Source organism: Choloepus didactylus, chromosome Y, assembly GCF_015220235.1.
Source record: "Choloepus didactylus isolate mChoDid1 chromosome Y, mChoDid1.pri, whole genome shotgun sequence".
NCBI lineage: Eukaryota > Metazoa > Chordata > Mammalia > Pilosa > Megalonychidae > Choloepus > Choloepus didactylus.
Genome location: NC_051335.1, coordinates 48115565 through 48139671, shown reverse-complemented (window position 1 = coordinate 48139671; position 24107 = coordinate 48115565).

Here is a 24107-nt window from a genome sequence, read left to right as displayed (position 1 = left end):
GGTGTGAGAACAAAGTTTTAGCAGGGGTGTGGAGATTTGTTATCAACAGTGATCAGGGGAGGGGACTTTCAATGCTTATAAGATAAGTGGTTTAATATACCATCTGTACATTATTTCCTTCTTGAGAATGTCTGTTGATCTTTAACTTATATCTTGGTCACACAGGCTGCTACATGCTGTGGGGCCTAATTCCTCATTAGGGAGGGGGATCCCAGGTTCTGGGTCCCTGCAATCCACCCCCATGAGGCACACTACATTGACTATAGGATAGACATTGCATCCATATTCCACAACAACAGTATGAGATGGCAGAACACTAGGAGCCCCACCGCAGAGATATCAACCCTACACAGAGATGGCACCATAGCCAAGAAAGGGAATTGAACCATTTAACAAGGGGTCTACTGATAATTGATCAATATGTATGTGCTCTTGCATATGACTTAAAACTCATGAAACTGTACAAATGATCAGGAATATATATGTACCACTGCACATTAATTAATGCAACATAGGAGATGCCCTATGCTGCAGTGAGGACTAAAGCCATTCTGTTTTGTAAAACTACTTTTCTAAGCTGTGTGGTTTCTTCATTTAGAAAGGGCATAGCTACTCTGGAATCATTAAGTTCTTGGGCAGTGTAATTTGCTAAAGCTGCCACATGTTTTTCAGTAACTATTGCAGCTTCAATTGGTGCAAAAATGGCAAAAAGAATAATACCACAGGGTGTGTGTCTTATTATGTACATAACTTTAACCATTTCCCAATTACTAGAATTGTGGGGAAAGAGTCATACAAGGTAGCAGGGACATAGAGCTTTCCCTACATACAATGTCTTGTCCAGTTATGGGTTAAATATGGTCAACCATATTGCCCACAGGTCCATAGCCATCTCTTAGGGGAAGGATGTACCCCATGTTGATTAGACATATATTGCCAGTGGAAAAGACTATGATTGTGCAGCTTAAGAGTAAAATTACACAATTTGGGGAGTAGCCACACCACATCATGAATTCCACCAAGTCATTCCCTACAGACAAGGGGAATATGGTCTACTGTTACAGCTTCTGTCATCAGCCACCCTCAGCTATCATAGACTGCATACCCCAAAACAAGTTGGGGCTTGTTCATCTGTTCCCATATAATGGGGATGTAGGCCCTGGTCTCATTATAGGATGGTAGTCAGATTCCAGTCTCAAATGAGATTTTTGCCAGATTTTCCAATGGGCTGAATTCTACCAGGCAGCAGGATATCCCATGCAGTCCAATTTGCAGTCCAATCCAAGGAAGGCCAATAGCACCTAAGGATGGCAAGACTGTGCAAATCCAACATTGGGTTTGATTGTGAGCATGAGTTACTGCTGAAGCCCACTGTAGGTAGGTGTTTGCTAGGGTGCTATGGGCAAAAAGAAAGATTCTTATGGGAAACAATAAGGGGTAATTCCTACTGATCTAATATACATGCTTGAGTTCCATTGGTTGATAACAAGGTACCAGGCAGAGGAATATTATGGGGAGGTTTAAATACCAGATATTCCCCCCAACACACACACAAATCTTGAGTGCCCTCTACCATTACATCAATTGTTTATCTGGGCATAAGAAGAGTTCACATAGTCATATATAAGGTTCCCATGGAAATAGAAGGCCCTGGGTTGTTGATAAAGATTTTAACAGGCAATTTCTGTATAAATTGAGGTCTTACTATAATATTTTGGGTGACTCCTATTCCCCAGGGACTTAGAATTCCTAACTAACATGGCTGCATAGGCCAGCACCAAGGCCAATTGACCTCATTTTCCCTGTTTTCTATAATCTTAGGCACAGGCAACAACAAATTATCAGTTGCCCTTTTTAGCTACAAAGCGGTGGACACTTTGACTTGTATTCTCAGGGCTGCATTGGTCTAGCCATCAGCATTTCAATGAGTACAGGAGCAGAAGCCTGCAGCATTTCATTCAAGTGAGTTGAGGCCTGATGGACACTCTTAGTCCACTGCTGCAATGACCTTTTAGCATCCTTTTATCTGTTCCTTTAACAAACAATTCATTATTTTAACAAGGCCTGCACCTGTAGGATTGTAGGGCAGATGGAATGTCCACATGATGTCCTAATCCATGGCCCAGGATTGGGCTATTTGACCAGTGAAAGGGGTCCCCCAAACACTGTGTAGGTACACAATACAGAGCACTCCCCATTTCCAAACAGCAGATGGCCCACTGGTTTGCCTTCTCCATCAAGAAAGCTAACAAAAGTAAAAGCATACCTCACCCCATCTGAGAGCAGAAGGGAGCTGATATAATTCACTTAGCACTGGGTCACTGGAATTTGGGACCAGCAAATACATCCCATCTGGTGTGGTAGCCTACATAGTCAATACAGGGAGCACAAAGGGCACTCTCTAGTGATGTCCACTAGCTGCTGACACATGATTGGCAGCTGAAACTGCTGGGACAGATGCCACATGGTTTGATACCCTCAGTGTGTGCCTTTCTGATGAAGCCATTCCACTGCTTCCCTGGTTTCAGCTGTGCTGCTCTGAACCTTTGCAAATGCATCTGCTTCCACATTCCTCAGTATTGTGTTGGTAGTGTAGGTAGGGACATGATAGACAGTTACCTTTCCTCGTTGGTAGGCACTCCAGATGTCTTTCCATAATTCTTGTGCCCACAGGGGGTGATCTATGACTGTCCATTGTTCCTGCTGCAAGGTTGACATCCAGGTTGTAAGGCCTTAGTAAACAGCCCAGCTGTTGTTAAAGTTAGCACCTGTGCTTGTTTGGTGTATTATGTCCCCCCAAAATGCTATGTTCTTTGATGCAGTCTTGTGGGGGCAGATGTATGAGTGTTGACTACGTTGGAACCTATTGATAGAGTGGTTCCATGGAGATGTGACTCAATCAACTGTGGGAAAGACTTTGGATAATTTTCATGGAGGTGTTACCTCACCCATTCAGGGCGGGTTTTAATTAAATCACTGGAGCCATACAAAGGAGCTGACAAACAGAGGGAACTCAGTGCAGCTGCAGCTGAAACATTTCAAAGATGGTGGTTGAAAGCAGATGCTGACATTTTGGAGAACACCATTTTGAAATGCAACCTGGGAGAAAGCAGACACCAGCCATGTACCTTCCCAGCTAACAGAGGTTTTCTGTATGCCAACCGCCTTTCTCCAGTGAGGGTACCCTATTGTTGATGCCTTACCTTAGACTCTTTATGACCTTAAGACTGTAACTTTGGAACCAAATAAACCTCCTTTATAAAAGCCAATCCATTTCTGGTGTTTTGCAAAATGGCAGCATTAGGAAACCAGAACAGCATCTCTCCAGGTTCATGCACTATTACCACCCATACTGTTCTTAACCAGTCCATTGACAGCTTTGCATAGCACCAGTCTCCCACTGTTCTGGTTTTCGAAGGCTGCCAGAGTGCAAAATACCAGAAATGGATTGGCTTTTATAAAGGGGATTTACTACATTACAAATATGTAGTTCTGAGGCCATAAAAATGTCCAAATTAAGGCACCAACAAGAGTATACTTTCACTGAAGAATGGCTGATGGCATCCAGGACAACTCTGCCAGCTGGGAAGGCATGGGGCTAGCATCTGCTGGTCCTTTGCTCCTGGGTTCTGATTTCAAAATGGTCTTTTCCATAATGTCTCTGGGCCTCTGTGTCTCTTAGCTTCTCTCTCTCAGCTCCTGTGAATCCTTGCTTGTTCTTGCAGGGTGTTTCTCTCTAAGCATCTGGGGGTCCTCTCTTAGCTTCTCTGGTGCAAATTCTGGGCTTCATCTCTTAGCTTAGAATCCACAAATGTCTTTCTGTCTGCATCTCCAGGATTCTGGGTTTGTGTTGTCTCCTGAACTGTCTTAAGGGCTCCAGTAAACTAATCAGGACCCACCTTGAATAGGCAGGGTCAGATCTCCATGGAAATAATCAAATCAAAAGGTCTCATGCACAGTTGGGTGGGTCACATCTCCATGGAAACAACATAATCAAAATATCCCACCCATAATAAGACTGCACCCACAAGATTGGATTAAAAGAACATGGCTTTTGTGGGTAACATAATAGATTCAAACCTGCCCACCCACCATCTAGTGCCAACACTGGGTTGCACTGCCACAGCTGTCCATGTGGGAGACTGTGAAACTTATAGCCATTGACCTGGGTATATATGCATGCCAGAGTTTTTAAATGATCATCCACTCAGCACAGGCAATCAGTCAGAGATTCCTTCATTTTAATCTCAGAAAGGTGCATATGTCTTTCTAGTTCTAATTTCTCCTCTAAACAGTGTGCAGTAGCTTTTGCCACTTGTTCTGCCTTGGTAGTCACCTTCAAGTTTCCTAGCAGGGACCATGCTATAGCTGTCACTCTTTGACAGTCTCTTTTCTTCTTACTCAAATTTAATTGTCCTGCTATCTGTTGCAACGCTTAGCAACCCTACCAGAGATATGAGGGCATTCCCATATGCTCGCAGTCATCCCCATTTGTCCCAGAGGACAGCAACCACTCCCCACAGGGACCATATAGGCCAATTTGGGATTTCCCCCATGGATTCTGCCTTCCCAGGACTCATGTACACTACAGCCAACAGCTCTTTGGTCTCCTGGCTGGCTCACCAATTGTTCCAACCCAGCTCTTAAAGGGCTCATGTTGGCACAGCCCCAAAACCAATGAACATGCTAGAAACAGTCAGAAAGGAGTTTTATTAGGACTTACAAGAGGAGAAGATTTTTCCCAGTGGTGGCCATTTGAGAAGTCAGAGCTCCACAAAGCTGGGAGTGCAAGGGACAGCTTGTAAGGGTGTAGGACAAAGACACTCAATAGGGTATGAGAACAAAGCTTTAGCAGGATCTTATCACACAGGAGTCTGGAGATTTGTTATCAACAGTGATCAGAGGAGGGGAGTTTTAATGCTTCACAAGATAAGTGGTTTAAGATACCATCTGTACATTCTTTCCTCCTTGAGGAAGTCTGTTGATCTTTAACTTATATCCTGGTGAAACAGGCTGCTATGTGCTGAGGAGCCTCATTCCCCATTAGGGAGGGGGAGTCAGGCCCTTGGTCCCCACAAGCATATACTTGAAATAAATCATAACTTGCATGAATACAGCCCCACATAAAGTAATCTGAGTGGCCCAGAATATCCTAAGCCCTGAAACTGAGGAAAGTGATCCTGAGTAGTCAGACCTAGAGCCCTGGCATTGTTAAGCTATTGAGTTAACCAATTGTGATGTTTAGGTTAATGTGTCAGCTTGGCCAGGTGATGGTGCCCAGTTATCTGGTTGGGTCAGCAATGGCCTGATACTGCAAGGACATTTCATGGCTTATTAATAAACTGGAAGGCTGGTTTATTAAATCATCAGCCAAATGATTGCATCTGTGGCTGATTACAACTATGATCAACTAAGGGAGTATATTCCACAATGAGAGAATTCAATCAGTTGGATTTAATCCAATCAGTTGAATATTTTTAAGGGAGAAAAGAGAACTTTCATTTCTACTTCCACCAGCCAGCCTCTCCTGCACAGTTCATCAAACACCTTCAATGGAGTTCCCAGCTCATGGCCTGCCCTATGGAATTTGAGTTTGTGCATCCCTGCATTGCATGAGACATATTTATAAAATATCATATTTACAGATATCTCCTGAAATAGAGAACCCTTACCAATATACCTTAGTACAAGGAGTGGTCCTTGAGAAACAGCATCTTCAAATGGACTTTTACAATTGGTTTTCTACTCTGATTAGATCAAAGGGACTAATGATTCTATTGCCAATAATCAAGATGGCACTGACAGTCCCTGGCATGAGTTGGCAATAAAGATACACAAAATATCACCATTTGATTCCCCTAAACATACTCTGGTATGGGGCAAGGCTCTGGGTGACACTGTTTTTGACACCTTAACAGAGTTTTGTGGAGTTAAGAGGTATAACGATGTTGGCTGGTTGTTCTTAGACATGCTGGATATAGTTATAAGGGAAAGGGATCAGCTGAAGGCTTCAAATTTGTAGCTTAAATGCTGTATGAAAGATGTAAAGGTTTCTATGTGTGCCCTGAAAGAAAATCTTATTTTCTGTGGCCAAAGACTTGAGATCTCTCAAACAAGACACAGAATCTCATTGTGTGAGTAGTAGATTTACAACGTAAACTAAAATCTCAAACTTGCAGGGTATCTGCTGTTAAAGAAAAGGCATTGATTGGAAAAGAATGAAGTACTGTAAATTCAGATGGAGATGTAGGGGTTGATAATGATGACAGTGGGGACACTGGAACCCTGGATTCTGCTGAGTCTTTGCTAGATATGCCTGTAATGGTCTGCCCTGAGGAAAGAGCCACCCAATCTCTAGCCTGCCCTGAGGAGACAGCTACCTGATCTCCAGCCTGCCTTGAGGAAACAGCTTTCTGACCTCCAGTCTCCACTGAAGAGCCTGCCATGCAACATCTACCTAAAAATATTAACACTTCACTGCCAGTTAAACCTGTAATCACCTCCCCTAGGGAAACAGCCCTCACACCTCTGGAGAGATTAATCCTGTTTCACCATATGAAACTTCAATGGAATGTCCTGAAGTAGTTGGTAAGAAGGATGCTTCTAATTCTTCTCATGACCTACCCACAGCACTGGTGTTGTCTTCAAGATAGATTACTACACTAAAGTCCCAATAGGCCCTGAAAGGTACGGTACAAAGTGTGACCCATGAGGGAGTACACTACACTCCAAAAGAACTTCATGAGTTTTCCAATTTATGTAGACAGAAATCAGGGGAACCTGTGTGGGAAAGGATATTAAGGGTGTGGGATAATGATGGAAGGAATATAAAGTTGGGTCAGACTGAATTTATTGATATGGGCCCACGAAGCAGAGATTCTGCTTTCGATGTTGTAGCTCGAGGGGTTGAAAGGGCAGTAACAGTTTGGGTAGTTGCCTGAAACACAGATTGAAAGGTGGCTGACATTACCTGAGGTTGAAATGCCAGAACTTCACTGGTAAAATGTAGGGTGGGGATCCAAAGACTTAGAGAAATTGGAATGTTAGAGTGTATTTATCATGGAATACCTGCTTACACACCTCTGGAATGTCCTGAGGACTCACCTTTTACCAGGACTGTGAGGAATAAATTTGTGAGACTAACTCCATTATCGCTGAAGAACTCTGTAGTCACCCTTCTCTGTAGGTCAGATATTACTATGGGAACTGCAGTCACTGTACTGGAATACTTAAACACAATGGGGATAATTGGATCCTGAGCTGGCAAAACCCACATGGCAACAGTAAATCACCAAAGACAAGGTGGGCATGGCTATCCTAATGGAAAAAAAAACAGGCTCAAAGCAGCAGTGAAAAAACTCACTCTCAGACTTATGGTGTTGGCCAGTAGATTATTTGATACCTAGAAGTAAAATAAATGGGAAGTCTACTAAATTTTGTTTGATCTGTATAAGCAGAAGAATTCTAGATCAAGTAAACAAAAGTCTAACTTGAATTACAAAAACACAGTCATGGCCCCTTAATTAATTCCCAGACTTGAGACAGTTTACAGACCCAGAGCCCACTGAATGAAGGGAAGGCCAGGTACCCTTGGGGAAGGACCCTGTTACACTACCAAAAATTTATACTGCTAATCTTCCCTGCAGCCTTCCCCAAGGGAACCTATGACCTTTTATCAGGGTAACTGTGCATTGGGGAAAAAGAAATGATCAGATATTTCAGGGATTATTAGACACTGGTTCAGAAGTGACATTAATTCCAGGAGAACCAAAATGGCATTCTGGTCCACCAGTACGAATAGGGTCTTATGGAGGTCAGGTGATCAATGGAGTTTTAGCTCAGGTTCATCTCACAGTGGGTCCCAAGACCCATTCTGTGGTTGTTTCCCCAGTTTTGGAATGCATAATTGGAATAGACATACTTAGAAACCAGCAGAATCCCCACATTGGTTCCCTGATGTGTATAGTGAGGGCTACCATGGAAGGAAAGGCTAAGTAGAAGCCACTAGAACTGCTCCTGCCTAGCAAAATAGTAAATCAGAAGCAATACCAGATGCCTGGAGGGATTGCAGACATTAATGCAACTCATAAGGACTTGAAGGATGCAGTGCAGTGTTCCGGTTTGCTAATGCTGCCTTTTCGCAAAACAACAGAACTGAGTCAGCTTTTATAAAGGGGGCTTATTTGGCTACAAAGTTACAGTCTTGAGGCCATAAAGTGTCCAAGGTATGTCTTCAACTATGGGGTACCTTCACTGGAGGATGGCCAATCGTGTCCGGAAAACCTCTGTTAGCTGGGAAGGCATGTGGTTGGCATCTTCTCCAGAGTTCTGGTTTCAAAATGGCTTTCCCCCAGGGCGTTCCTCTCTAGGCTGCAGTTCCTCAAAAATGTCATTCTCAGTTGCTCTTGGGGTGTTTGTCCTCTCTTAGCTTCTCCAGAGCAAAAGTCTGCTTTCAACAGCCATCTTCAAACTGTCTCTCATCTGCAGCTGCTCTCTTGGCTTCTGTGTGTTCTTCAAAGTGTCCCTCTTAGCTATAGCAAGCTCACTCCTTCTGTCTGAGTTTATATAGTGCTCTGTAAACTAATCAAGGCCCACACTGAATGGGCAGAGCCAAATCTCCATGGAAATAATCCAATCAAAATTATCACCTACAGTTGGGTGGGTCACATCTCCATGGAAACACTCAAAGAATTACAATCTAATCAACACTGATACATCTGCACACACAAGATTGCATCAAAGATAATGGCATTTTGGGGGACATAATACATCCAAACTGTCACAGGTGCTGATTCCCACCACATCCCCATTCAACTCTACTTGGCCTGTGCAGAAAACAGATACGTCTTGGAGGATGACAGTAGATTATCATAAATTTAACCAGGTGGTGACTCCAATTTCAGCTGCTGTTCCAGATGTGGATCATTGCTTGAGCAAATCAACACATCCCCTGGTTCCTAGTAAGCAGCTATTAATCTGGCAAATGCTTTTTTCTCAATAGCAGTTATTAAGGAACACCAGAATGAAATAGTTTGCTTTTGGCTGGCTTGGCCAGCAGTATACCGTCACTGTCCTACCTCAGGGTTATATAAACTCTCCAGCCCTATATCATAATCTTGTCCTCGGGGTCCTTGATTGTTTCTCCATCCCACAAGATATCACACTGGTCCATTATATTGATGATATAATTTTGATTGGACCTAGTGAACAAGAAGTAGCAACTACTCTAGACTTATTGGTAAGCCATTTGCCTTTCACAAGATGAGAGCTAAATCCAACAAAAATACAGGGGCCTTCCACCTCAGTGAAATTTCTAGAAGTCCAGTGGTGTGGACCATGTCAAGATATCCCTTCTTAGATGAAGGATAAGCTGTTGTATCTGGCCTCTCCTGTGACCAAAAAGGAGGTATAACATCTAGTTGGTCTCTGGATTTTGTAGACAACATAGTCATCATTTGATTGTGCTACTCTGGCCCATTTACAGAGTGTCTGTAAAAGATTCTAGTTTTGTTTAGGGACCAGAAAAAGATGAGGCTCTGTGACAGACCCAGGCTGCTGTGCAAGCTGCTCTGCCACTTGGTCAATGTTATCCAATGGTGCTGAAAGTGTCAGTGGCAAATAGAGATGCTTTTTGGAGCATTTGGCAGGCTCCTAAAGAGAAATACAATGCAGGCCCTTAGAATTTTGGAATAAAGCCTTACAAACCTCTGCATATAACTACTATCCTTTTGAGAAACAGCTTTTTGCATGGTATTGGGCCTTAGTAGAGACAGAACACTTAATCACGGTTCTCCAAGTTACCATGAGAACTGAGTTGCTTATGAGCTGATTGTTTTCTGACCCACAAAGCTATAAAGTTGGATGTGCACAGCAACACTCCATCATACAATGGAAAGGGTATATATGAGATACGGCTCTAGCAGGTTCTGAAGGCACAAGCAAATTACATGAGGAAGTGGTCCAAATGCCCACACCCCCCACAGTTGCCAGATTACCTTCTCTTTCCCAGCCCAGAGCTATGGTCTCTTGGGGAGTTCCCCAAGAGTTGCCCTATGAAGAGAAAACTCAGGCCTAATTTACAGATGGTTCTGCATGATATGCAAGTACCACCTGAAAGTGGCCAGCTGCAGCACTGCAGCCCCTTTCTGGGATGTCCCTGAAGGACAGTGATGAAGGGAAATCCTCCCACTGGGCAGAATTTCAAGCGGTGCACCTGGTTGCTCATTTTACTTGGAAGGGGAACTGGTCAGAGGTGCATTTGTATACAGATTCATGGGCTATTGCTAATGGTTTGGCTGGATGGTGAGGGACTTGGAAGGATCATGATGGGAAATTTGGCAACAGAGATATCTGGGGAAGAGGTATGTGGAATAGAACTTTCTGAGTGGGCAAGAAAACATGAAGATATTTGTGTTCCATGTGAATACTCACCTGAAGGTGACTTTAGCAGAGGAAATCTTTAATAATCAAGTGGATATGATGATCCATTCTGTGGATACCAATAAACCTCTTCCCCCAGCCACTCCTGTAACTACCCAATGAGCTCATGAAAAAAGTGTTCATGGTGGTAGGGATGGAGGTTATGCATGGGCTCAGCAATATGGACTTCCTCTCACCAAGGCGATCCTGGCCCAATCTGCCAGCAACAGAGACCCACACTCAGTCCCCAATCTGGCACCATTCCCCAAGGTGATAAGCCTGCTACCTGGTGGCAGGTTGATTACATCGGACCACTTCCATTATGGAAGGGGCAGTGATTTGTTCTTACTGGAATAGACACATATTCTGCATATGGGTTTGCCTTCCCTTCTCGACATGCTTCTGCCAAAACTACTATCTGTGGACTTACAAAATGTCTTATCCACTTCACAGCAAATGAAATGTGTGAATCGGCACGTGCTCATGGAATTCTCTGATGTTCCCCATCATCCAGAGGCAGCTGGGTTGATAGAACAGTGGAATGGCCTGTTAAAGACTCAATTACAATGCCAAACCAGGTAGCAATACCTTGCAGGGCTGTGGCAATGTTCTCCAGGAGGCTGTGTATGCTCTGAATCAGCATCTACACTATGTGCTGTTTCTCCCCTAGCCAGGATTCATGGGCTCAGGAATCAAGAGGTGAAAATGGAAGTGGCACCACTCCCTATCATCCCTAGTGATCCTCTAGAAAATTTTTTCCTTCCTGTCCCTGCAGTCTTAAGCTCTTCTGGTCTACAGGTCTTAGTTCCAAAAGGAGGAGTGCTCCCACCAGAAGACACAATAATGATTCCATTGAACTGGAATTCAAGACTGCCACCTGGCCTCTTTGGGTTTTTCATGTCTCTGAATCAACAGCCAAGGAAGGGGATTGCTGTAATGGCTGGGTTGATTGATCCTGATTATCAGGGGGAAATGGGACTGCAACTATACAATGGAGGTAAGGAAGTATTTTCCTGGAATACAGGAGATCGCCTCAGGTATCTCTTAGTTCTCCCATGCCCTGTGATTAAAATCAATGGAAAACTGCAACAACTCAATCCAGGCATGACTGCCAATGACCCAGAAACTTCAGGAATGAAGGTTTGGGTCACCCCATCAGGCAAAGAACCATGGCCAGCTGAAGTGTTTGCTGAGGGTAAAGGGAACATGGAATGGGTAGTTGAAGAAGGCTGTGATAAATATGAATTTCAACCACATGACCAGTTACAGAAACGAAGACTGTGATGGTATGAATATATCCTCCTTGTTTTATTATGAGCATGTTTGTATTTGTACATAAAGCACATATCTTTGTTTTCTTCTCTGTCTTATTCCCTTATCATATGACATAAGTTGTATTATTTATTCCATAGTATTTAAGTTATTGGATATCAAGTTTAAGAGTCAGTATTACCCAAGGACTTGCACCCTATTCTGGAGAGATTTAGTGCATTTCTAGTCATACACAGGACAGCTGGGTATTGTTAGCTGAAACATACGTCTGTTATTGTGTTCTATTTAGAGTTTGTGTGGTTTAAGGTGATGTGTATAGCTGCCAAGTTGGCAAGGGTGGACTGTAGTGGTTGGGTTCATGTGTCAACTTCGCCAGGTGATGGTACCCAGGTGTCTGGTCAAGCAAGCACTGGCCTAACCATTACTGCAAGGACATTTGTGGCTGGTTAATAAAACAGAAGGCTGATCTATTAACTCATCAGTCACCTGATTGCATCTGTGGCTGATCACATCAATGAAGTGCAAGTCTTCTGCAATGAGAGAATTCAATCAGCTGGATTTAACCCCATCAGTTGAAGACATTTAAGGGAGAAGTAAGAGAACTTTCACTTTTTCTTCAGTCAGCCAGCCTCTCCTGGGGAGTTCATCAGAGAATTTCACTGTAATTGTCAGCTCATGGTCTGCCCTATGGAATTTGGACTCTTGCATCCCCACAATTACGTGAGACATATTTATAAAACCTGCTATTTACAGATATCTTCTGTTGGTTCTGCTTCCCTAGAGAACACTAACTAACACACCAAATCTGGGACAACCTTGCCTCTGATTTTCTTCTAATGGAAATAATAGATGTCATTATTTTTCAAGCTACTTTTTGTCATGTTTTCTGTTGCTTACAGCAGAAACTTCCTAACTAATACAGTCGGCAATAACAGATATGGCCCCTCCCTCACAGAGCTCTCAGCAAGGAGGTGAAAACCCGTAAGATTTATTTTGTTCCTGGGAGTGGAAACTCTAGGCTTACCTGTGTGAGAAATGCTCTGCTGGAATCCACCCTAAATGTTTTTACCAGATCAGTCAATTAACTGATGCAGGACACTCCTAACGGATTTGAAAAAATTTGCTGCTAGAATCATCTTCTTAAAACCTAGTGATAATAATTTCTTCTCAAAATCTTCCATGGCTCTTCACTGCTTCCTAAATAATAGCTACACTCTTCTAAGTATGCCCTTCAGGGTCTTCCTTACTCTGAACCCAGCCCAACTTTCTAGCTTCGTATTCCAGTGCTGTTCATATTCCTCGACTCTAATTGGATACCCCACTGTTCCCCTCAACCCACAGTCCCCACACATTCATTCAGTATTTTATTCTGTTCCTTCTCCTTAGGATACTTCTGTCCTCAGTCCCCACCTATGAAAATCCTTACCACAGATTTGGTTTCCCAGGAAGCAGATTCTGAGCTGGAGATGAGAGTGTAGGACACTTTTGAGGGAGAGCTCTCAGGATCAACCTGTGGAATGGAAGGGAAGGAAACAGAAGGGGGCAGAGGGAGAAACTAGGCTTTTACATGTGGCCACAATAAGGTCTCAGCCAACCCCATAGAGAGATATGAACCTGGTATAGCCCTTTACAGTTGTCCACCATTGGGACAAAGTGTCCAGGTTTTATCCCCCTGTGGTAAGTAGACTTTAGGATGCCCCCTCCATGATCCCTGTCTTCTGGGGCTCATGCCCTGTATAATCCTTTTCCTTTGAGTATGGATGGGACCTTTGAGTTACTCCTAACTAATAGAATTTGATGGGTGATGGGATGTGACTTCTATAATTGCATTATGTTGTATAAGATTCCATCTTGCTAACAAGCTCACTCTAGAGATCTTATTCACTCACTTCATAACATGGACATGTTGAGAAAGCTCATGTGTTAAAGAACTGTAGGTGGCCTCTAGAAACGGGGGCAGCCTCTAGTAGCTAAGAGTAGATACCCAACAAGAAACCAAGGCCCTCAGTCCTTTGACCACAAGGAAATGAATTATGCCAGCAATCCTAGTAAGGTTGGAAGAGGAATTGTTCCCCAATTGAGCCTCCAGATGAGAATACAGTCCAGGCTGATACTTTGATTACAGCCTTATGAGACCCTGGGCTAAGCTGTACTCAGACTCCTGACCCACAGAAACTGTGAGATAATAAATGTGTATTTGTTTTGAGAAGCTAGGGTTTTTAGTGTTTGTTACACAGCAATCAATAACTAATAAAATTCTCTTGTTTACTAGCCATTCAATGCAAGCTGTCCCCAAGAAAGAGACTTGACTTTGGACAAGGTCTTTTCTTTAGCAGAGACAATCCTTATAAAGGGATGCCTCCTGAAAGCCAGAAGCCAGTACTACCCCCAGCAACTGGGTGAACAAGACCTGCTATGTGCCAGACATTTTATCAAGTGCTGGGGATACAGGGTTAAATAAAATCCCTCATGGGGCTTACACTGTAGGAAGGAAGACAAACAATAAATAATATTTAAAAAGTAAAATATATTTTATATTCATAGCAATAAGGATCTGTAGAAAAATGAAGCAGGGAAGAAGGTTAGGGAGTGTGAGATGGGGTGCAATTTTAAATAGGGTGACAAGGAAGGCTCTACTGTGAAGGTGCCAATTAAGTAAAAATCTTAAGGAGATGATGAAGCCAATAATGTTGGTATCAAACGGAAGGTCATTCCAAACAGAGGAAACAGCAAGTACATAGGCCCTGAGATGGGATGCTGCTTGAAGCATTTAAGTCTAGCTACATCAAGATAAGTGAGAGGGACAAGTAGAAGATGAAGTCAGACTGGTAAGGGACAGGTGCTAGATCATGAGGGGCCTTGTGGGATATGGTGAAAACTTTGGCTTTTACTCTGAGTGAGATCAGGAGTCATTAGAGGATTTTGAGCAGAGGAATGACACGATCTGACTTACATTTGAACTGGATCACACTGGCTGCTGGGTTGCTGGGTGGAGAAGAGACTGGAGGAGGGTAGAATTGTGCCCCCACCCAGGATTTGTCTCCTGGTTATTCAATCAAACACTGATCTAGGTACTGCTGTGAAGGAATTTTGCAGATGTAATTAAAGTCCCATGTAAGTTGACTTTAAATTATGGTGATTATCTGGCTGGGGCTGGTCTAATCAGGTGTTCTGAGGGATTTCTCTGGCTGGTACCAGAAGAGGAAGTTAGAGAAATTCAAAGCACAAGGGGAAGTCAATGTGCTATTGCTGGCTCTGAAGATGGAGAGGACCAAGTGAGAAAGAATGTGGATGGTCTTTAGGAGCCACGAGCAACCCCCAGCTGACAACCAACAAGAAAATCAGAAACTCAGGCCTACAGTTAAAGTGTTGGATGCTGCCAACAACATGAATGAGCTTCTAAGTGAATTCTTCTTCAAAGCCTCTAGAGAAGACTGCAGGCTGGCTGACACATTGACTTCAGCCTAGTGAGACATGGAGCAAAGAACCCAGCCAAGCAAGCCCACCAAACTCCTGATCTATGCAACTGAGATAATAAATGGGTATTATTTTAAGCTGTTAAATTTGTGGTAATTTATTATGCAGCAAAGGGTGACAAGAGAGGACATTGGGAGGCCAATTAAGGAGGTACTGTATTAATTCAGACAAGAAAGGAGAGTGGCTGATGCCAAAGAAGTAGCCATGGAGATGTAGAGAATGAGTCAGATTCTAGACGTATTTTGAGGATATGAGAAAAATGTTTTTGGCCTGAGAACAGGAAGGATGGAGCTCCCATCAACTGGAACTGGAAAGACAATGGAAGGAGCAATTTTGGGAGATGGAGAAGATCAGGAACTCTGTTTAGGACATGTTAAGTCTGAAATGTCTATTAAACAAATAGGCAGTGAAACTAAATGAGATCACCAAGAAAATGAGTGCAGATCCAGGAGAAGTCCAAACACTGAGCCCTGGGGCACTCCAGAGTTAGAAGGTCTGAATGATGAGCCAGCAAAGGAGAATAGAAGGAACAGCAGTTACTCAGTTTTTCTGAGCCTCAGTTTCCTAATATGTCTAGTGGATGCATAAATATTACCTACTTATAGAGCCTCTAAATTAAATAATGGGTTTTTAAGTGCTTGAAACAGTGCCTGGTACAAAATACACGTTCAATAAATGTTAGCAACTATTGCAGAAAGCAGAGACCTTACTTATCTCTAACTTATTTCTTTATTTCCTTGTCACCTCCTTCCACACAATCTTCCCAGCACCAAGTACAGAGCTTTGTACACAGTCATCACTAGATCGATATCTATTGAACTGAATTTAATTCTCCATCTAAGTGTTCTAAAGCTAGGATTAGCTTTTCAAGCTGAGAAAAATGAGCAAATCTTTATGGCCATTTCCAACTCATTATTTTGGGAGCCAAGAAGAAGGACAGTCAGGAAACAGATTCTTCCATTCTAGCAAGCAGTTTCTGCTGCTAAAGCACAGCCATCTTGCATACTCTACACACATGATTTTTCTGCCAAGATTTCCATTCTGAAGCAGTCAGAAGTGGAAACAACATAATAACAGAGAGAAATTCGATTTTGTTGACAACACAAGGCCACAGATATTTAGTTTTCAAATGAAGTATCCCTGTAGGGTTTATTCATTTTCTGTTTGGAATCACTTCTTCACACCCTCCAGATACTTATCAACTCCTAACTGAAAAATACTGGTGACGGCAGGTCATAATTCTTTGACATGTGTCTTTGGTTTCAAACAGTGACCTGAAGTGTGGCTACTGAGAATACTTGTGCTTTTTCTTCCTAACTTCTCCTTTGAGACATATTTACTGAAATATTTTATTGCCTCTGCATTGAGAAAAATTTAAAACTGCAGTTAAGCCTTTAGCAGTTAAGTAAAAGCATGCATCATTTGGATTGAATTTGTTCAGAAAGAATCAACTGTTCTCTATCTGCCATGAAATTTTGAAAACTCTAGGCAATTAGCTCCTTGAAAGGAAAAACTGTTCTAATTTACTCAGCCTCACGGAAATGTAAGCAGATGTGCTTTTCAAAACTTCAACTTTTGCCTTCTGTGTTTTAAGGTAACCATCCAATATCAGCAAAATGTGTGAATTTAATTAACGGCATCAAAACAAAAGAAGCATTTCCAAAGTGCTTAAATCCCTACGAGACCAATATGCTGACTTATTGATGTGAATTTAATTTATGTCTTCAAGTTTAACTCCAAAAGCCTCTTTTATCTAATCATCACATTTATACAAACCATTAGCACATAGTACTTGGTTTGAAATGTTTTGCTACATAATCCAAACTGTACTGCTGCCTTGGGAGAGTCTCTAATAAGCTCAATATGTTTCCACAGAGAAACTTGCATCCACATTAAGTAAGTTTAGGCTCAACTGTTGTACAGAAAGTAACTTAAAACCAGACTTTAAGCATGTGGAATAGGAGTGATTTAGTGTTTCTTCTGCTCTTCCATTACTTTCAGACATGAAAAAAGAAAGGAAATCAGATTGTGCTGGCCTAACCAGTTTCAGAAAGTATTCCAGTGAATGACTAAACTGAATCCCAGAACTCCTCACCACAGGGAGCGTAAAAGAAGCAGGTTTATTGGGCAATAGTGACTTGACAGATTTAGCTTTAGCTAAGTATTACTCTGAGTGCTTCATGAGTAATTTCTCAGTAGTAAATGTATCTATCTCACAGCTACTCCTTTTCTTTGCCCCCCCCCAAAAAGAGTTCTTAAAAACATTTTAATATGTTTTTCAATAAATATAATATTGCTTGGCAGTCCTAAAATTTGAAGGGGTATTCTTTGGTGGTGATTTAACTCTTTAGGAACAATGCAAAAGTAAGCTAGCCTTTTGTGGGCTAGCTTGAAACCTTAGTCAGGCAGGCAACATGACAAAGTAGAGAGCAGACCCTGAGGCAGACTACACTGGGTTCAAACCCCAGCTCTGCCCTTACCTACTTTGTGACTTTGTGACTTTGCATGCCTACAAGCATGCGCTGTGAGAATGTGAAGAGATAATCCTCTTAAGTCCCTCAGCAGTGTCTCATATAAGCACTCATATAAGCAGTCAATAAAAGGTAGCTAATATCAGGTACTATGAATGTTCATATTAACTTTATGGGCTTAAATAAATTTGGGTACAGATGAAATTGATAAGCCTGTCCACATTATTCTTGGAGTCTGTCTCCCTCAACAAATGGAGATGGTCAGTTTGAGAAGAGTAAAGCCATTGCAAATAAGTTGCAAGGGGCCAAGCTTGGACATTGTGATGCCATGAAAGGAGATGTTCCAGTCTTCTAAAGCTGTCATTTTGCAAAATACCAGAAGTAGATTGGCTTTTATAAAGGGGATGTATTAGGTTACAAATTTACAGTTCTAAGGCCATAGAAGTGTCCAAACTAAGGCATTAACCAGAGGATACCTTCACTGAGGAAAGGCCAATGGTATCCAGAACACCTCGGTCACCTGGGAAGGCATGTGGCTGGCCTCTGCTGGTCCTTTGCTCCCAAGTTGTTTTGCTTTCAGTTTCTAATTCCAGTCACTTTCTCTTTAAGTGTCTGTGGGTTCTCTCAGCTTCTCTGCAGCAAACTCTGGGCTCCATCTCTTAGCTTAGCATCTCCAAGCGTCTGGGTCTGTGTCGGCTCTAAGGCTCTCTTCAAAATGCCTCTTCCTTTTATTCTCTCATAGAGGATGCCAGTAAGCTAACTAAGGCCCACCTTTAATAGGTGGAGTCACTTCTCCATGAAAATAATCTAAAGTCCCACCCACAATTGGGTGGGTCACTTCTCTAGGGAAACAACCTAATCAAAATATCCCACCTACAATAGGTCTGCCCCCACAAGATTGCCTTAAAGAACATGACTTTTTATGGGGTACATAACAGATTTAAACTAGCACAGGAGAATTGTGTTTAGGTAGCAGAAAATGAAAAGAATTCCTCATCTGCTAGTTAAACTGCAGGAATCAATTGGCTGCTTTTCAAGCAACTTTGAGGTGGGGTGAAATACTTTGAAGGAAATTTCAGTTCAGAGAAAAGTGTTTTCTTACTGGACCAACCAAAGCCCAGAATGACAAGGCTAGAGCCCTTCATCCTGTGGACTATCTTTAGAAAGACTGCGGTTCAATTGCAGTGTGAAAAACATAACCCCTACAGCTAGAGGAACAACATGCTTTGAAAAGGCAAGGTTATCAGGTTACACTTTACAGCAACCACAGACATGACCTCAGTGTACCATAAGAAGTAAGAAAAAGTAGGGCACTAAAAGATCTCAGAAGGCAGAGAAAACAGCACAATAGGCCTACAGGGGAAAAGTGTCTACTGTATGAGTACTAATAACTAACCGTCTTGTCCTTTTTGTTTTCAGAAATAATGTTTGTTTTACAATCCTAAATCTTCTCTTTCAATACCTTCAAGTTAAATTCCCAAGAGACCCAACAAAATATTTTTTAATGATAAATGTATTCATAAATAAAAGACATATGGTCTGATCATAAAAAGATGAGATGGAATTTCTCATATATTTGCTTATATACACATGCTCATTCAGAGGAAATGGGTCCAAAAAACAGGAAGAAAAAGGTGAAGAACGTAGTCAATTCAGATTCTGTGGTTGAGAAAGAAAGGATCTGGTTTTGGTGAGCAGATAGAATATAAAACTAGGAGTAAAGAGTCTTGGCTCCTATATATAGACCTGCTATTAACTAGCTGTATATAACCTTGGATTAAATCCCCTTCACTCCCTGGGCCTTCATAAAACAAAGGGCTTGGCCTGAATGTTTGTTACACTTCCATATTTTGGTTGTGAATTAACTCCTTTATACAATAGACACTCTAAACTATTAGTCAAGTTCTGGGAACTTCAGACCTCACACTTTTCTGTAACCTCTATGAACTACCAAAACCCATTACATTTTATTTAAAGTTTCAGAAAGTATCCCTTCTTGAAAACTTTTGGCAGCTGCCATTTTACTTCACATGGTAAACTTACCATTTTCTTCCTAAGTGTCCTACCTTAGTAGATTGCTCTGCCCTCCATCCCATTCTTCATGCCAGAAAATTGGGAGACATTCTTTATTCCTCCCTGTCTTTCAACTACCACAACCAGTCAATTACCATTTCTCATCAATTCTAAATATTTTTCACACCCATTTACTTCTATCAACTCTATCACCACTAATGTAGTCCAAGCCACCATCATCTGGACTATAGTAATGTTCTTCTTCATTAGTCTACCTACTTCTACCCATGCCCACCTTCCTCTTGTCCACTGCCATGCTACAGCCCAAGGCATATGTTAAAAATTCAAATCAGATCATGTTATATCCCTGCCTAATGGCTTCCTATTGCACTTAGAATAAAATCCAAAGTCTGTAACACAGGCATCCATTTTCTCAGTTTTCCAGGAGCCATCATCTCTCACCTGGAACTGCAACACTCTCCTAACTTTCCCACCCTCAGCATCACAATCCATTATCTTTGCAGAGCACATAATCTTTTTAAAATGCACAATTTATTTGTCAATCCTATGATTAAAATCCTTCAATGGCTCCCTACTATCTACTGGATTAAGTCCCAACTTCTTACCCTGGCACTTTAGGGCCTTTCACAGTCTGTCCCCATCCTGTACTCTACCAACTATTTCATCTGTCTTGCCTTTGGACACTCCCCTTCAACTTTACGGTGTCCCAGCTACACAAAAATTTTTTCTTTCTCCCTTCCTTCCTTCCTTCCTTCCTTCCTTCTTTCCTTCCGTCTTTCCTTCCTTCCTTCCTTCCTTCCTTCCTTCCTTCCTTCCTTCCTTCCTTCCCTCCCTCCTTCCCTCCCTCCCTCCTTCCTTCCTTCCTTCCTTTACCATGGAACATTTCTAACATACACAAAAGTAGAAAGAATTGTTAAATTAATCCCCCATACTTATCATCCAGCTTCAAAATTATCCAGTTTCTACTATTTTCGTTTCATCTATTCTCTCCCCACCCCCTCACCCCTGCCCAAAACACACACTTTTTTCTCTGAAGCATATTAAAAGCAAATCCTAGATATCACCTCTAAATACTCCAGTGGGGCATTCTTTCAGAGAAGGACTCACCAACAGCTTGGGGTTCCCTAAACATGCCCCACTCCTGTACATTTGCACATCCTACTCCTTCTGCCTAGCATGGGCTTGGTTTCCTTCCTTCTCCACCTAATGAACTCCTGGGTACCCTTCAAAGCTCAGCCCAAATGTTCTCTTCTTTTTAAAATCTTCTTAACCTCCCCTCTGGTGAGATCTCACAGCACTTTGTACCTACCCCACCTATTTATTTATAAAATATAAATACAAAGCAACACATAGTTCACATTATATTATATTAATATGTAATAATGTTATGATATATTTTATACTTCATTAAAATATTGTATAGATAGAATATGGTGTCTAGCCTATTTTATCCAAACTGTGTCCCTGTCTCTCTGGCTAAAGGGTAAGATATTTGAGGTAGAGAATGTGTCTGCCTTTCATCACAGCATGAGCCCCACTGCCAAATACATATCTGTACTCCTAGCAACTAGCACAGTGTTAGGCACAGAGCAGTTAATCAAAAATATTTGTTAAATTAATACATCAATCAAGTGTGACATCACAAAGAGAGGAATTTGCTTCAAAGAGCCCTAGATATCAGTCCTCTTTCTAGTAGGAATTTGCAATCTACCTCTCTAAGCTTCACTTTCTTCATCTTCCCATTCTAATCATATTGCCGACCTCCCAAGATTGTTGTGAGGAGCAAATAACAAAATAAATATAAAAGTAATTGCTAAATTGAAAAGCTTTCTACATTTGAAGTGCTGCCATATGCATAAACAAATGTGTAGTGTGACAGAACACTAGTTGTGCTGAGCAAATAGTAAGTGCTCAATAATTGCAAGATACCATCATGACTTTAGAATATGAGGCTTCATGCACCCTCTGTGTGTGTGTGTGTGTGTGTGTGTGAAATGATTGATGGGTGACCAAACAGTCCTGCCACACAGCAGATGCTCTTCATCTGTTGGTTCTATGACCATGTGGCTTTTTTGTCTACACTCAGTTAGACCTTCCCAGGTGCTCTATCTTTCACTGCAGTTTATCAGCTATCTAAACTCTCTGTGTTCCTGGGGTTCAAGATATCTTTAAAGCTTGTCCAAGATGATGGTCAAGGCTAGAGGGACCATATATTCCAGATTGCCTGGGATAGTCCCAGATAATGCTTGTGGCCCAGCATAGTTATTAAGTGTCTTCTTTCACTTTTAAAAGGGTCATGGTTTGGACGATAAATTATATGGTCAACCTCATCAAATATATATTTACTTCTCAAGTTGCTTCTTTCAATTGGGAAAAGAAAAAATCCTAAGTGAAAGTCTTATAAGTATCCTTTCAACAGTAACATCTTTTTTTCTTTTTTTTTCTGGCACAGGCTATCCAGTTTTTGTAGCTCCACATGGTGCATGGAATAAGCCTCTGTGTTCATTTACATCAGAGACTAGTCTGCATGGGACATCTGTTCCTACACCAGCATCAGCAGGATGCTTCCTGGACCTAGAGGGTATTCTGCTTGGTGCTCTACCACTTGCACTTTCTTTGGCCATTAGCCTCATGGTAGGACAGTTGACTGCCACCATAACCTGGATATATGGTCCCTAATCCCTAGGCCTTTCCTGAATTGCAGTTTTAAGAAAGCAACTTTATTCTAGAGCCACTGCCCCCTTCTATCTGGCAACTTTTAGACAAGTCTCCAACCATTCCTAGCCATTCCTGGGGTTTTCAGCAGCACAGACAAGAGCCAAGGTCCATAAACTAAGTTGGCTGACAGCTCTCTAGTTAACCTCCTCTTGATATAACTGAGCCTGGCTTTGGCAACTGTTTTCTATAATTAATTAAAAAGCATTCTGTTAGTCAGACTAAGCCACACATATTTACATCTGCTGGTTTAGTTCCATTAAAGTTGTTTGGCCATAGTATATTGTAGGCAAAACCTCAGTGCCAGCTGTCCCCAGTCAGAAGGAGAATCATTGTACATGATAATCCCAGCCATCATGAATTAAGCTTGTTGATTTCCATTCTGTGCCCAGGAAATCAAGGGAGGCAAAGAGTTAGAAACCATGACTCATGCTCTCTGGATATCAAACTTTTACTGAGAAGAGCAGAGAAAACACATGGTAGAGTAACTTATCTGGATTAGGAAAGGACTGTTCTCATTCCTTGAATCTATGACTCACCTATACTGGGCACCAGGGGCACAGTGGTAAGCAAGACAAGCAATGTTCTTGCCCTCATAGGACTTATAGGCGAGTGGGGAAGACAGACATCAAACCTGTAGTTTAAAAAAGCACTGAGGGGATGTCAATTCTACCCAAAGCAATTTACAGTTTCAGTGCAACCCCAATCAAAATTCCAAAAGCCTTCTTTGCAGAAATGGAAAAGCTAATCATCAAATTTATATAGATGGGTAACGGACCCTGAATGGCCAAAGTTATCTTGAAAATGAGGAATGAAGTTGGAGGACTCACACTTCCCGATCTAAAAACTTACTACAAAGCCACAGTAATCCAAACAGTACATTACTGGTGCAAGTATAGACATATAGACCGATGGAATAAAATTGAGAGTTCAGAAATCAACTCTCATTTTTATGGCTAACTGATTTTTGACAAGGAGTGAAGACCACTCAATTGGGAAAGAATAGTCTCATCAACAAAAGGTGCTAGAAGAACCGGATAGTCATGTACAAAAGATTGAAGTTGCACGCTTATTTCACACCATATACAAAAAATCAACTCAAAATGGATCAAAGACCTAAATATAAGAACCAGAGCTACAAAACTCCTAGAAGAAAATATGTGGAAATATCTTCAGGACCTTGTGTTAGGCAATGGTTTCATAGAGTTAAATATCATCAAAACACTTCAATAGATATTTCTCCAAAGAAGATACACAAACGGCCAATAAGCACATAAAAGATTCTCAACATCATCAGCCATTAGAGAAAAGCAAATCAAAATCACATTGAGATACCATTTCACACCCACTAGAATAGCTACTATTGAAAAATATGGAAAATAACAAGTGTTGGCAAGTATGTGGGGAAATAGGAGCACTCATTCATTCCTGGTGAGAATGTAAAATGGTGCAGTCACTGTGGAAAACAGTTTGATGGTTCCTCGGAAAGTTAAGTATAGAATTATCACATGACCAGGCAATTCCCCTTCTAAGTACATGCCCAAAAGAACTAAAAACAGCGACTCAAACAGATATTTGCACACCGATGTTCATAGATCCAGAATGCAATAATTATTTACTTTACAAAAAGATTTTCATACTCAGGTAGGTTTTCAGTGTGGGTTATTTTTCCCAATATTTGTATTATAAAAATAAAGAAAAATTGAAAAATTGTATATT